The sequence below is a fragment of the Puma concolor genome, chromosome B1 (genome assembly GCF_028749965.1).
Source record: "Puma concolor isolate L17-30 chromosome B1, mPumCon1.1.hap2, whole genome shotgun sequence".
NCBI lineage: Eukaryota > Metazoa > Chordata > Mammalia > Carnivora > Felidae > Puma > Puma concolor.
The window spans coordinates 32,760,184-32,772,491 of record NC_141670.1 but is presented as its reverse complement, the minus strand read 5'-3'; the positions used below and the strand labels follow the sequence as shown (position 1 = coordinate 32,772,491).

At 44.0% G+C, this 12,308-nt stretch overlaps 1 long non-coding RNA gene across 1 annotated transcript; it reads left to right on the top strand.

The window, feature by feature from the left end:
• Nucleotides 1–4,607: 4,607 nt before the first annotated feature.
• Nucleotides 4,608–8,391, top strand: LOC147581555 (uncharacterized). The gene is made up of 3 exons (XR_015249697.1): nt 4,608–4,807; nt 6,429–6,591; nt 7,802–8,391. It is a non-coding gene; the product is annotated as an uncharacterized LOC147581555 (long non-coding RNA).
• The last annotated feature ends 3,917 nt before the right edge of the window (nt 8,392–12,308 follow it).

The window sequence follows — 12,308 nt, the reverse complement described above, 5'->3', positions numbered from 1 at the left end:
ACTCCCCACCATCTGATACAATATCATCTGACGTACATTGCACACATTTGCTTTATCAGGTCCGGGGGGTCCTACGTCCTTTCTTATGAGCTTGTAATGTTCTGTATCTGTGCTGCCCCGTGTAGTAGCCACTAGCTACATGTGGCTATCGGACAGCAGGGATGTAGAACATTCCCGTGATCCTCGAGTTCTGTTGGGCAGCACTGGTGTAACTATTCCTCAAGCCCTGTGGAATTTCCAAGCAGGAGAGCTAGGTGCCTTAGACACACAGAGCTGGCACTTGCCGATGGTCTGGCAGGCCATTGGAATCACATCCTCGGGAAGTCTTTATTCCAATGGGCTTCTGAGGCTGTCACTTTTAAGGCCGTCCATGTGCTTGGTTTGGGCATCCCTGTATTGGCAAGTGATCGGCTCCTTGGATTCCCCCAAGGAACCATGGTTTGCATATCAGAGTGAGCAAATATTTTCCAGATGCCATTGGTGGTCATTATCATTACCATGCCTAATAAAATGCTGGTACTTGTAGACTCTCAGAAAGTTTGCCTGAATGAACAAATGAATTAAGGGAGGTTTCTTTAGGCCCCCCAAAGCCAAAGAAAAGTGCCATGGGGTCCTTCCTTAAGAAGGAAGGAAGGAAGGAAGGAAGGAAGGAAGGTCCCTCCATCTATGAATTTCTCTCCTCTATCTTTGTCTCTTTGCTTCGGTGTCAGAGAGAGCCTCAGAGATGGACTGGAACAAGGTTACAGAGGAAGGAAGTATACAGAAGGAAGGAAGAAGATGGTAAAGAAAAGGAAAGGCGCATCATAGCAGAGGGAGAGTCACAGCATTTTAAACCTAGAAAGGACTGAAGAGTCCACTGGGCGTAACTCCCCATGTTGCTGATGAAATACGAGCATTTCACTTGGCATTTAATACAAATCCGCTAGGGGGGGAAAAAAAATGAAGCAATGAGGTCGAAAGACATAGGTTAAGCAGCGTGTCTAGAGTTACAAAGCTAGTGAGTGTCAGAGCAAGGGCTGGAAGCCAGCCCACCTATCCAGTGATTTCCCACCATCTCAGGGTGGCTGAGGAAGGGGGGAGAAGAGAGGGAGCAAGGGCAAGGTAGGGGAATGTGGGGTGGGGGGTAACCTGAGGGGAGGGAGAGAAAGTAAAATGTGTGTGTCAGCTGTTGGCCTGCCTTGTGGCTTTAATCTAAGCAGAGAAAGATTTCACAGGCTCCTCACCTACTTGATCTGAACCTCATGGGGTCCCCATCCCCCAAGAGAACTCGTGATTGGCAGGAGACTTGCCCGAATGCCTACCGCACCCAGCTGAGCGATCCCGGGCAAAGTACTGCTTGACTAACTTACACGACCAGGTTGCGTCTAGTTAAGCAACCACTTGTCCATCATTAAGCTTGGTCCAGACCCAAGCTGATTTCTGAAGCAGCTTGGCGTTCCCGAAAAATCACCTGCTCTAGATTAAAAATCCACTGAAACGGAATTTGGCAAGGATTTCAAACAGAACTCTCGAGTGGCTTTGTCACATTCCCTCCCCAACTGATCCTTAGACAGTCAAGTTCTGAAGGGGGTTCTTGAAAGCGTTTCCCCTTCCCTTTCCTTCTCACCTCTAGAAAGCTCTCCACGTCAAGAACGTAGACATCAGAGTAGGGAGTTGGAGGTCACACAGAACTGATTCCAAATGCAAGCTGTCACACGGTTGAGTTACCATGTGGAGGGGACCTATGTTCTCTGATACAGTTTCGATAATAAGAGTAACATGCCAGGACCGTGGAGACAGTCATTGTTATGTGGGGCCACAGTGCCTGGGGAACATCATGTGACCAACATACGTCAATTACATGTGTGGCTCAGAGTGATGAGGTCTGAGTTTAAGTCCTGGCACCCTTGCTTTACAGCGTGTGACCTTGGGGCAAGTTGCTTGGTTTCTTTCTTTCTTTCCTTCTTTCTTTCTTTCTTTCTTTCTTTCTTTCTTTCTTTCTTTCTCCCTCCCTCCTTTTCTTTCTTTCTTTCTTTCTTTCTTTCTTTCTTTCTTTCTCCCTCCCTCCTTTTCTTTCTTTCTTTCTTTCTTTCTTTCTCCCTCCCTCCTTTTCTTTCTTTCTTTCTTTCTTCCTTCCTTTCTTTCTTTCTTCTTTCTTCTTTCTTTTTTCTAAAAAAATGTTTTATTTATTTATTCTGAGACAGAGAAAGAGAGAAAGAGAGAGTGGGCACCAATGGGGGAGGGGCAGAGAGAGAGAGGGAGAGAGAGAGTATCCCAAGCAGATTCCACGCGGTCAGGGCACAGCCCAACGTGGGGCTCAGTCCCGTGACCTGTGAGATCATGACTTGAGCCGAAAACAAAGAGTCGGACGCCCAACGGACTGAGCCACCCAGGAACCCCTTGGTTTCTCTCTATCTTCGCTTTCTTATCCGTATCGCAGGAGTATTGATGGTGTCCTCGCAGATGCGAGGGCCAATTGAGATCACGCACGTAGAATGCTTGGCACAGAGCTGGGCACATGATAAGCATTAGGTATCACTATCACCGCCTAACGCCGGGTGATCTCTTTATGTACGCTTCATTGTCCTTGGGGTCACCAAGCAAGCTGGTTTAAAATCCTTGGTCAAAAACATCTGCCCAGTGGCAGCATTCACACCACACTTGCGATCAATGTCCTAACTCCGACCTAGCTTCAGCTGGGCTGAGTGAGGCCAGCATCAGGTTTTATGGGTCTGACGAAGATGTTTGAAATATTGTAGAAGACTGTCAAAGAATACTTAGACCCACTCCGAAAAAGGGCCGTTCTTAATTTTCATCTTTCCTGCAAGTCAGAAAGATATATACTCTCCAAATAAAGGCAGTTTCCTCGTCCTGAAGTTATGGCAGCTTAGTGATACAATAAACAGCACCCTGTCATAAGGACCGCATAAAACATGGCCTGACATTTCTTTAAAAGTAAAAAGAAACACGACTGCAGCAGATGACCTTTCCTCTGAGGGCACAGCTGTTTCGTGTGGTTGGAGGGACCCGTGGTTTCATACTTAGGGGCTACGATATATGACTGGCTTTCCACAAAGTGTTTCCATGAGAAATTACAGTACGTTCTAAAGGGGAGACGCCAATTCTGCGCAGTCGCATGAGGCAGGAGGACTTATTTCTTACCCCCCCCCCGCAACCTCCCCCCCCGCCCCCTTGATGTCTTCCAAATGACAACGTGCTGAATACTTGTGATTAGAAACTTCTTTAGTGTGTGAAGTGTAAGCATCCTCGGGAATACTGGGGCGTCTTCTATTTCCTGGGAGATTTTGATTATGGGCCTTTGGCGGGGTTGATGGGTCGACACCCTTGAGGGCCTGTGCATTTAGAAGGGGTCACTCGGAACACAGTGCTTCTGTGGGTGAGGCCTGGAAGCCTTTCAGGGAAAAGTGAAAATAATAGCTTTGTTAGAGATGGTAGGTGAGTCGCATTCTCTCGAAAAATGTTTATTCCTCCTGGAAAGTGCTATTTGTGCAAGGCGTTGAAAGGATCATGAAAAGTAACATCTAGAATGTCTAATCGTGCCCGTGTTGTGTAGCTGAGATTGGATGTTGTCTTCCTTTGCTTGTTTTCCAAGTTGTCTTTAACATGTTTTATTTACTTCATGATGAAATTAAAGAGGAGGGTGGCCTCTCCATTTAATTTTTTGATTTTCCCCGTAGGTATCAGTGGCTACTGAAACATTCCTGTTAAAGCACCGGATTTCACCCACCAACCCCCCCCCCCCGCCCCCCAATCTCTGTCCTCTAAATAAGAATAATAAGTCCTCTGAGATGGGAGTTATCCTCGGCAGGGTGGGGTGGAGAATATTCCAATTACTGATGGCTGTCGTTCCAATATAAAAATGTGCTCTCCTCACTCATATCCAAAATCCTGCTACCGACCTGCCAACAGCAGGGCATCGAGAGCACGTCCCAGTACGGTGGGAGATGTGTTCTGATTTATCTGTGCTCTCTCACCTTGTCCCCTGAGTGACCAAAGCTGGGCATATGCAAAATGGCTGGCTTGGTTTAGAAATACAAACGGAGACCCTGAAACAGTTGACTTATTGGTAATTAGACCACACTGGTATTGAACCCGTGACCTCAGTCTCATTAGAGCTGCATTTGGGCCAACTGAGTTGACCAGAAACAGATTCAAAACAGTGAGTGATAGAGGTCTTTGGTGCAGGGTCAAAGGCCTATTTACACTACCCAATATCATAAGTGGCTTCTTTCTCTGCCATTTGAAAGGGGCGGCAACAGATGAAAATGGCCATATGGATAGGTCACTGCTCTCTGCTTCGTATATGTGACTTGTACAGCATGCTATTCTGGCCAACTCCCACCTTCCTTTAACTGCATTTTCGCGTAACTCAAGGGTTAACGGAGAGAGAGACAAGTGTTTTAGCAGGACTTCACCCCACCCCCTTTCAGTTGCTAATGGCTAATAGTAACAAAAACACTGGGATTAAAGTCCATTTCTTTAGGAATGGTTTCCTTTGAAATGACACCCTTAGATTTAAAAATATCCGCGGTTAATCATTATGTTCGCTCTTTGCTTTGCAAGGAGATCTCAAAGCAGGTGACTTGTCTTCATTTTGTGTAGAAAAGGAGTCAGCTCCCAGTGGTCGCGCAGGATAAATGGAAAAGGCAGGACTCGAGAATGATGAGAGACACTCAGTGTGAAATCAACAAAATGGCATAGAAAGAGCCTCCCAGTATAACCGGATTTTTTTCATGGGATCACACTGACCTTCCAGGTCAGTGGGAAGAGAATGGATTCTGTGATCATGACTAGCCATTTAATAAAGGTAGGTTTCTGCTTCAGACCACACCCAAAGCAAAGCTTAAAATGTGAAAAAAAAAAAAATCTCACAGTTTTAAAAAATGGTGAGGTCATGTTTAAAATGATCTTGGGAGGCCTTTCTAAGTGTGCTGGGAAGTGCAAAAACCATAAAGAAAAATACGGAATAATTTGATTCCGTAAAAATTTATCATGACCACTTATATATACCAAATACTAAATAATATTCAAAAGCAAATGGGAAGACCATACTTTTGGTACCTATGAAAGAGTTAATCACAAGATATTTATGATGCATATGGAAGATTTCATAAAGCATTTAGAAATCAACAAGAAAAAGAGGAACAAGTTAATAGAAAACAGACAAAAGAAATGAACATCACTTTACATAAGAAGAAATGTAAATAAATGGCCAGTGAACCCATGAAAAACATATCGAACCTCCCTGGTAAATGTCAAGAGTTGCACATTTAAACAACTGAAAGTTAATTTTTCTTCCAAAAAATTGGCGAAGATAAAAATAAAAATGCTGGCAGTGTTGCAGGGAAATAAGTATTTTTTTTTTTTAATACCACTTGTGGCCATGTAAATTGCTGCAACTTTTCCAGAGGGATATTTGGAAATACAGAAGAAAAGCCTTGAAATTGTACTGTGCTGTGACCCATAAATTCTACTTGTAGGAATCAGTCTGAAAGGAATAATCAAGGCTATGTGCAAAGATTTGCGTTTAGAATGTTGATCAAAGCACCTTTATAATAACTAAAAATTGGGCACAGCTTAAGTTTCCAACAATGGGGAATCAGTTAAATGTATCATGGTATGGGTGTATGATGGAACTTCGTGTAACTTTAGCATGTGGTAGAAAAAAATTATATTTAATGTCAAGGAAAAATATTCACTATTATCTTGTTCTGAAAAAAAAGTAGCTTAAAATTATATCATAAAGTTACATGTTATAGATGCACAGGAAGATAGGGTAGAATAATATATATCATGTATATCAAAGTATTAAAAACACTTTTCTCTAGGTGTAGGAATGATAGATATTTTTATTTTTATTTAAAAATTTTTGTAATGTTTATTTTTGAGAGAGAGAGAGACAGAACGCGAGCTGGGGAGGGACAGAGAGAGCGAGACACGTAGGATCTGAAGCAGGTTTCAGGCTCTGAGCAGTCAGCACAGAGCCTGACGCAGGGTTCAAACCCATGGACCATGAGATCATGACCTGAGCCAAAGTCAGATGCTTAACCGACTGAGCCAACCAGGTGCCCCAGGAATGATAAATAATTTTAAAATGTCTCCTTTTATCTTTTTCATGGTTGGTTTTTTTGCTTTAGAGTGAACATGCATTACTTACAGGACAAATGGCAAAGCAATATAGTTTGTTTCAAGTATCATAGCTATAGCACAGTTTAATCATGGAGATTAAATGGGACAATGTAGAAGCAAGTTCCTAACACAGGATTAGAAAAATAAGGGGGCCTCGGTACTGAAGAGCTGGATTTGAATTTGAATCTGAAAAGTTACCACGTAGTCCAAGAACTTGTAGCACTCTCTGTTAAAGACTGACCTCCCTGGATGGTGGCTTGTATGTAGTCCCAACCCACTTGGTTTCTTTGGCTTTGCAGCTAGACTTTGTATTTCAGTGGTTCCTACAGAGCTCCGTAAGATGTCAGGCAAGGAACAGAGAAAAATAAATAAATTCTAGCCTGTCATCTTAAGTTGATCTCTATCATATTCATCTTCTCCACTCTACTGTGAGGCATGCTGGACTGTGACCCCTTCTTTAAGGTGAGCTGAGGCAATGAGTCTTCCTCCACAAACATTCCTGAGCTCAAGAGCATTTGCTGTATTGTCTGTCCCGCTATGCAAAAGTAGAAATTACGCACATGCCTCCAAAACATCAAAGTGAAGCCCAAAGCTGGTGAACTATGGATTGACCACGGACCCCCCCCCTGGAGTATGCTTTGGATGACCGCAGGGAGAAGCGTGTTCGCAGGTGAAGGGCGCGCTCAGGCGGGGAGGCACGGGGCTGTTTTGGAGCCTGGTTCCCCGTGGAACCCCATGGATTCCCCTGGGTCCTTGGGAAATAAAAGAACTCTATATGGGAACGGAAAATGGCACTCTGTATAAAGGGTCCCTTTAAGATTTGGGGTGTAGCACAGCACTTCTGTGGGATCACTTTGACAAGGTCAAAGTTGTGTGCATGTGCTTACACGGTGCACTAGTGGTTCCTGTAGTGGGGTGTTAGGAATTAGAGGAAGATTTTTCTTTACATCTGTGGAGTATGGTGTTGGGGGCATTGCCGGTGTCCAAAGCACACAATGGCAATCCTTTTGGTGAGGGAGAAGGAGGATGGAAAAAAGAGTTTGGAGGTGAACTCCACACTAGAGCCGTCAGGGCTTATTTCTGTGCATGGCAAAATCCCCTCAAGAGGTCCCAGACATAATTCTGGGGAGCTTGTTAGGAAGTCGGATATTCCATTAGAGCAAGCAGAGTAGAAAAACTCAGCAAAATATGGATTGCAACTATTCATGTAACTTCCCTTTAAACCCAGAGCTTAAGTGCCCTGGGAAAACGTGTCTTACATGGACAAGTGTTCATTTCTATGATTAATTCAGCTGGCTAGAGCTTGGTACTAATGAGACCAAGGCCAAGGCTATTGGCTCTATCCCCATAGGAGCTGTTAGAGTCTCATGGCTCGAACACTGAGGTGACACCCTTCACCCTTGCACATAGTGGGGATTGGGTGAGAGAGTATGATGTCTGACTCCGCTTTTAATGCTTTTCCAACCCCCACGCTTTCCCCTCTAACACAATGCCACCGCTGAGCGCACTCGCACTTGGGATTTTGTAACATGACAATCTAATCAATGATATTGTCTCCGGAGCCACATTGCACTTGAAAAGCAGGAGCTGCCCAAATTAGAGACATCGCAGGTTACTCTGTTAGCTAGTCACTTCAGTGGTTACAGGTTGCTTTACCAATTGGTTTTCACAGACAAATGCAGCTTGAAAGAAACCATGCCCAGGTCACCCTGCCGCCTGAGAGTTTGGGATCTTGCATAAAATAAGCCTATGTTCTTTCTCCACCTTCCAAGAAGTCGTTGGCAATCTGTAGCCATGTACATTTGGAAAGGAATCAAGTTGGATGCTTTGCCTGGGTCCCCCGGATCCTCTGCCTTGCAGAGTTCCCTCCCTTTGGTCTGAAGCCTTCCAGCCAGGGCTCTAATTACCCCCACACCTTCTCGATCTCTGTATTTATCAGGATTGTTTGACTTGCGCGTGACTGAAACTCAACTCAAACCATCTTTACCAACTCACACACCTGGGAAAGATACCAGGTTTATCACAGAATCTAAAGAAGAGCTGCAGAGATCGGAGTCTTAGAAATCAGAACTGCAATACAACCCTACCAGAGACTTTTCAATTTCTTTCTTTCTTTCTTTCTTTCTTTCTTTCTTTCTTTCTTTCTTTCTTTCTTTCTTTCTTTCTTTCTTTCTTTCTTTCTTTCTTTCTTTCTTTCTTTCTCTTTCTTTCTTTCTTTCTTTCTTTCTTCTTTTCTTTCTTTCTTTCTTTCTTTCTTTCTTTCTTTCTTTCCTCTTTTTCTCATCTTGGCTTCTTTCTGAGAAACGTTTCCTCTGTGCGATAGCCAGCATCCCTAAATGCACATTCTTCTGGGTTAGCAAACACCGCTGTTAAACCACCTTCTCCAAGGGCGCCTGGGTGGCTCAGTCGGTTAAGCATCCGACTTCGGCTCAGGCCGCGATCTCACAGTTCGTGAGTTGGAGCCCTGTGTCGGGCTCTGTGCTGACATTTCAGAGCCTGGAGCCTGCTTCCGATTCTGTGTCCCCCCCCCTCTCTCTGCCCCACCCCTGCTTGTGCTCTGTCTCTCTCTTTCAAAAATGAATAAACATCAACAAATTTAAAAAAAAAAAAAAAACCTTCTCCAGAATCTTTATGGTAATCCAAAAGAAGGGCTCCCCTATGTCCATTTCTTAGACCAAACATTGTTTGCTGAGGGATTGAAGTACTAGGATTGGCTGGGTCCAGGCCACGTGTCCATTCCTCTGGATTGTGTGTATGTGTTGGGGGATGGGGGGAACAGGGAAATTATTTTTTTAAAAAATGGAAAAACATGGGAATTGTGCAGATCTAAGAAAAATAGTTATTGCAGTTCTTGACCTTGTTGTCCAAGAAAACAATAAAATCTTCCGAAGAAGCCCAGAGTAATACAAATGCAAATCAGAGGAGAAAAGAAGCCTCTTTTCGCTAAATTTGGAATTTAAATTTTTTTTTTATGAGAGAGAGAGAGAGAGAGATAGTGGGGGAGAGGGGCAGAAAGAGAGAGAATCTCAAGCAGGCTTTACACTCAGCATAGAGCCTGATGTGGGACTCGATCCCACGACCCTAGGATCATGATCTGAGCCAAAATCGAGAGTCAGGTGCTCAACTGAGTAAGCCACCCAGGCACCCCAGAATTTAATTGTTATATTGTCATAAGGACTATCATTTAGGTCCTTCTTTAATGGATAAGAAAAGTAATTCACCGATAATTGAAGTGAATTGCCCCAGACGCATTGCCCAATTAGTGCATAACTGGACAAACACCCAAAGCTCCTACATCCAGGTTTGTTATTTTTTCCTGTGTTGGCCTGCCTTCAACAGACTGGTTCGCAGACTCAACGGTGGGAATTTAAGAGTAGTTGAAGGTCAGCCTTGATGGTCTTTAAATCCCATTGCTAGGGCAACTCCCTTTTCTTGCCTCCAGATCTGTAGGCACATCTGCTTTTAGAGGTAAATGGAATATGTGGGGCCAGTCAGTCATGGACCTCAGACTCAAAGTGAATCCAGGCCTCCTTGTCTTATTGGTCAAGTGGGCTTTTTTGGGTCACAGTGTCTGGGCAGAAGGAAAGGAAGGGAGAAAACAAAACTCAAACCCAGTCTGGGGCTCCACTTCTGCCTAAGATGTAGATGACCAGAGAGAACATTGCTTCTGGCCTGACAATGAGAAAAAGCTGGATAATTGATAAAATCATGGCCTTTTTTTTGAGCTTATTAGAGAGCTGAGGTCATAGAACAACCCAACTGAATTCCATTGTTGGAGGGTAGTAAGCCCCTCCCGGGAGACATGAGGACACATGAAGAGGTAGCATCCATAAACAACTGAAATTTTTAGCAAATTTCTCTCCCTCTCTCCCTTTTTTAAGTAGGCTTCATAGCCAGCGTGGAGTCTAACATGGGGATTGAACTCATGGCCCTGAGGCCAAGACCTGAGCTGAGATCAAGAGTCAGACACTTCACCCGCCCAGCCACCCAGATACCCTGTTAGCAAATCCGTAAAGACCAAGTGTGGGCTGATGTTACTTGGTAGTTATTTGACCACGGACAGTGTGCTGGGCATTGAGCAGAGTAGGATCTTTTCCAAAGGGGTCAGCCTGGTTTGGACCCTTTTCCTTCTACAGCACTGAAGGTGGGTGTATTGGTTCCGAACTGTTGTGTAAAAAATTACCCCGTAACTTACTCCTTTAAGTAACTGAAAAAAGCAAACGTTTATTGTCTCAGGTTCTGTGAGTCAAGAATCCTGGTGCAGCTTAGCTGGGGATTTCTGGCTCAGGGTCTCTCCTCAGGCTCCAATGAAGGCATAGATCAGGGCTGTGACCATCTCAAGACATGACTGGGGAAGGATCATCCAAGCTCATGCACCTGGCTGTTGGCAGGGCGTAGGTCCCTACGGGCAGCTAGTTAGAGACAGAAGTTTTTTTGCCACGTGGGCTCTCCACAGGGAAGCTCAAAACATGGAAGCTGTGGGTAAGTGGGTAAGTGAGAGAGCCAGAGAGGATACCCAAGAAGGAAGCCCCCGGCTTTTGGTCACCTAATCTCAGAAGGGACATCCCATTATTTCTGCTGTGTTCTGTTCATTAAGAGTGAGTCACTAGGTCCATCTAAAACTCAAGGAAAGGGAATTACACAGGGACATGCATTCCGGGAGGCAGAAACTTTGGTGGCCACCTTAGTGGCTGCCTACCACACAACAGAAGACTGTATTTGGGGACCCATGGCTAACTATTACACCCTTGGGATAGGAGGTCGTAAGCAGGAGTGAAAAGCGTTACAATGCCAAGTTGTGCAAGGAGCTTTGATAGGAAAGTTGGAGCCGTTAAGTATCAAGGATTTGAGACTTGATTGGGTTAGGGTACAAATTCACCAACAATGAGGGAAGAAGGAACACGTGTCACATGCTTCATGTTATGTCATTAAATTATCAAGTAAACCCATGTAGACAGTATTAGCCCCATTTTACAGAGGAAGAAATGAAGGCCTGGAGAAGTTAAGTGTCTTCCTCAGGATTACAAAGGTAGAGTGATGAGGGCTACACAACTCTGTAAATACACTAAAAACCATTGGATTATACAACTTAAAACAGATACAATCTATGTTTGTAAATTATATCTCAATAAGCTATTAAAAAAAAAAAAAGACCATGTAGCGGAATAGAAATTTCAGACTTCGTTGTTTTTAGCTCGGTATTAGTCAGCTCAGGCTGCCTGACTAAAATGCCACCAAGTGAGTGGCTTTGACAACAGACATTTATATTCTCAGTTCTGCAGTTTAGCCGTCTGAGACCAAGGTATTGGTATGTTTGGTTTCTCCTGTGGCCTTTCTCCTGGCTTGCAGATGGCTGGCTTCTCCTTGTGTCTTTTTTTTTTTTTTTTTTTTAACGTTTATTTATTTTTGAGACAGAGAGAGACAGAGCATGAACGGGGGAGGGTCAGAGAGAGGGAGACACAGAATCTGAAACAGGCTCCAGGTTCTGAGCGGTCAGCACAGAGCCCGACGCGGGGCTCGAACTCACGGACCGCGAGATCGTGACCTGAGCCGAAGTCGGACGCTTAACCGACTGAGCCACCCAGGCGCCCCTTCTCCTTGTGTCTTTATACACAGCCCCTCCTCTGTGGGCACACATCTCTGGTATCTCTTTGTGTGTCCACATCCCCTCGTCTTATAAGGATGAAAGTCAGATTGGATTGGGACCCCACCCCTACGGCCTGATTTGAACTTAATGACCTCTTTAAAAACTTTATCTCCAAATATGGCTATATCCTAAGCTACTCGTGTTAGAACTTCAACATATGAATGGTGGGGGCGAGAGGGGTAGAGTTCAGCCCATAAGAGACGCCAAAGCTTACGCTGTTTTGTATATACTTTTTCCGACAATAGAAATCTACTGTATTTGTTAATGAAATCTGCTGATAAACATTATCCTGGCTTTATTAGTATAGCATTTGTTTTGTTCGGTTAAAACAATATAGGGAAAATTCTAATTCATCCAGATAAGTATTTGCAAATGGTAACCGTTTTAAATTAGCTCATATTGCAATCTCTAGATACTCTTCAAATAAATTGATGCAAAGCCCAAAAGAGGAATAGTTGGATTTAAAACAAAAATTAAATTGAATTACTACCAATATTTAACATCTGTTAATATCACTTATCACAGAGAGAGA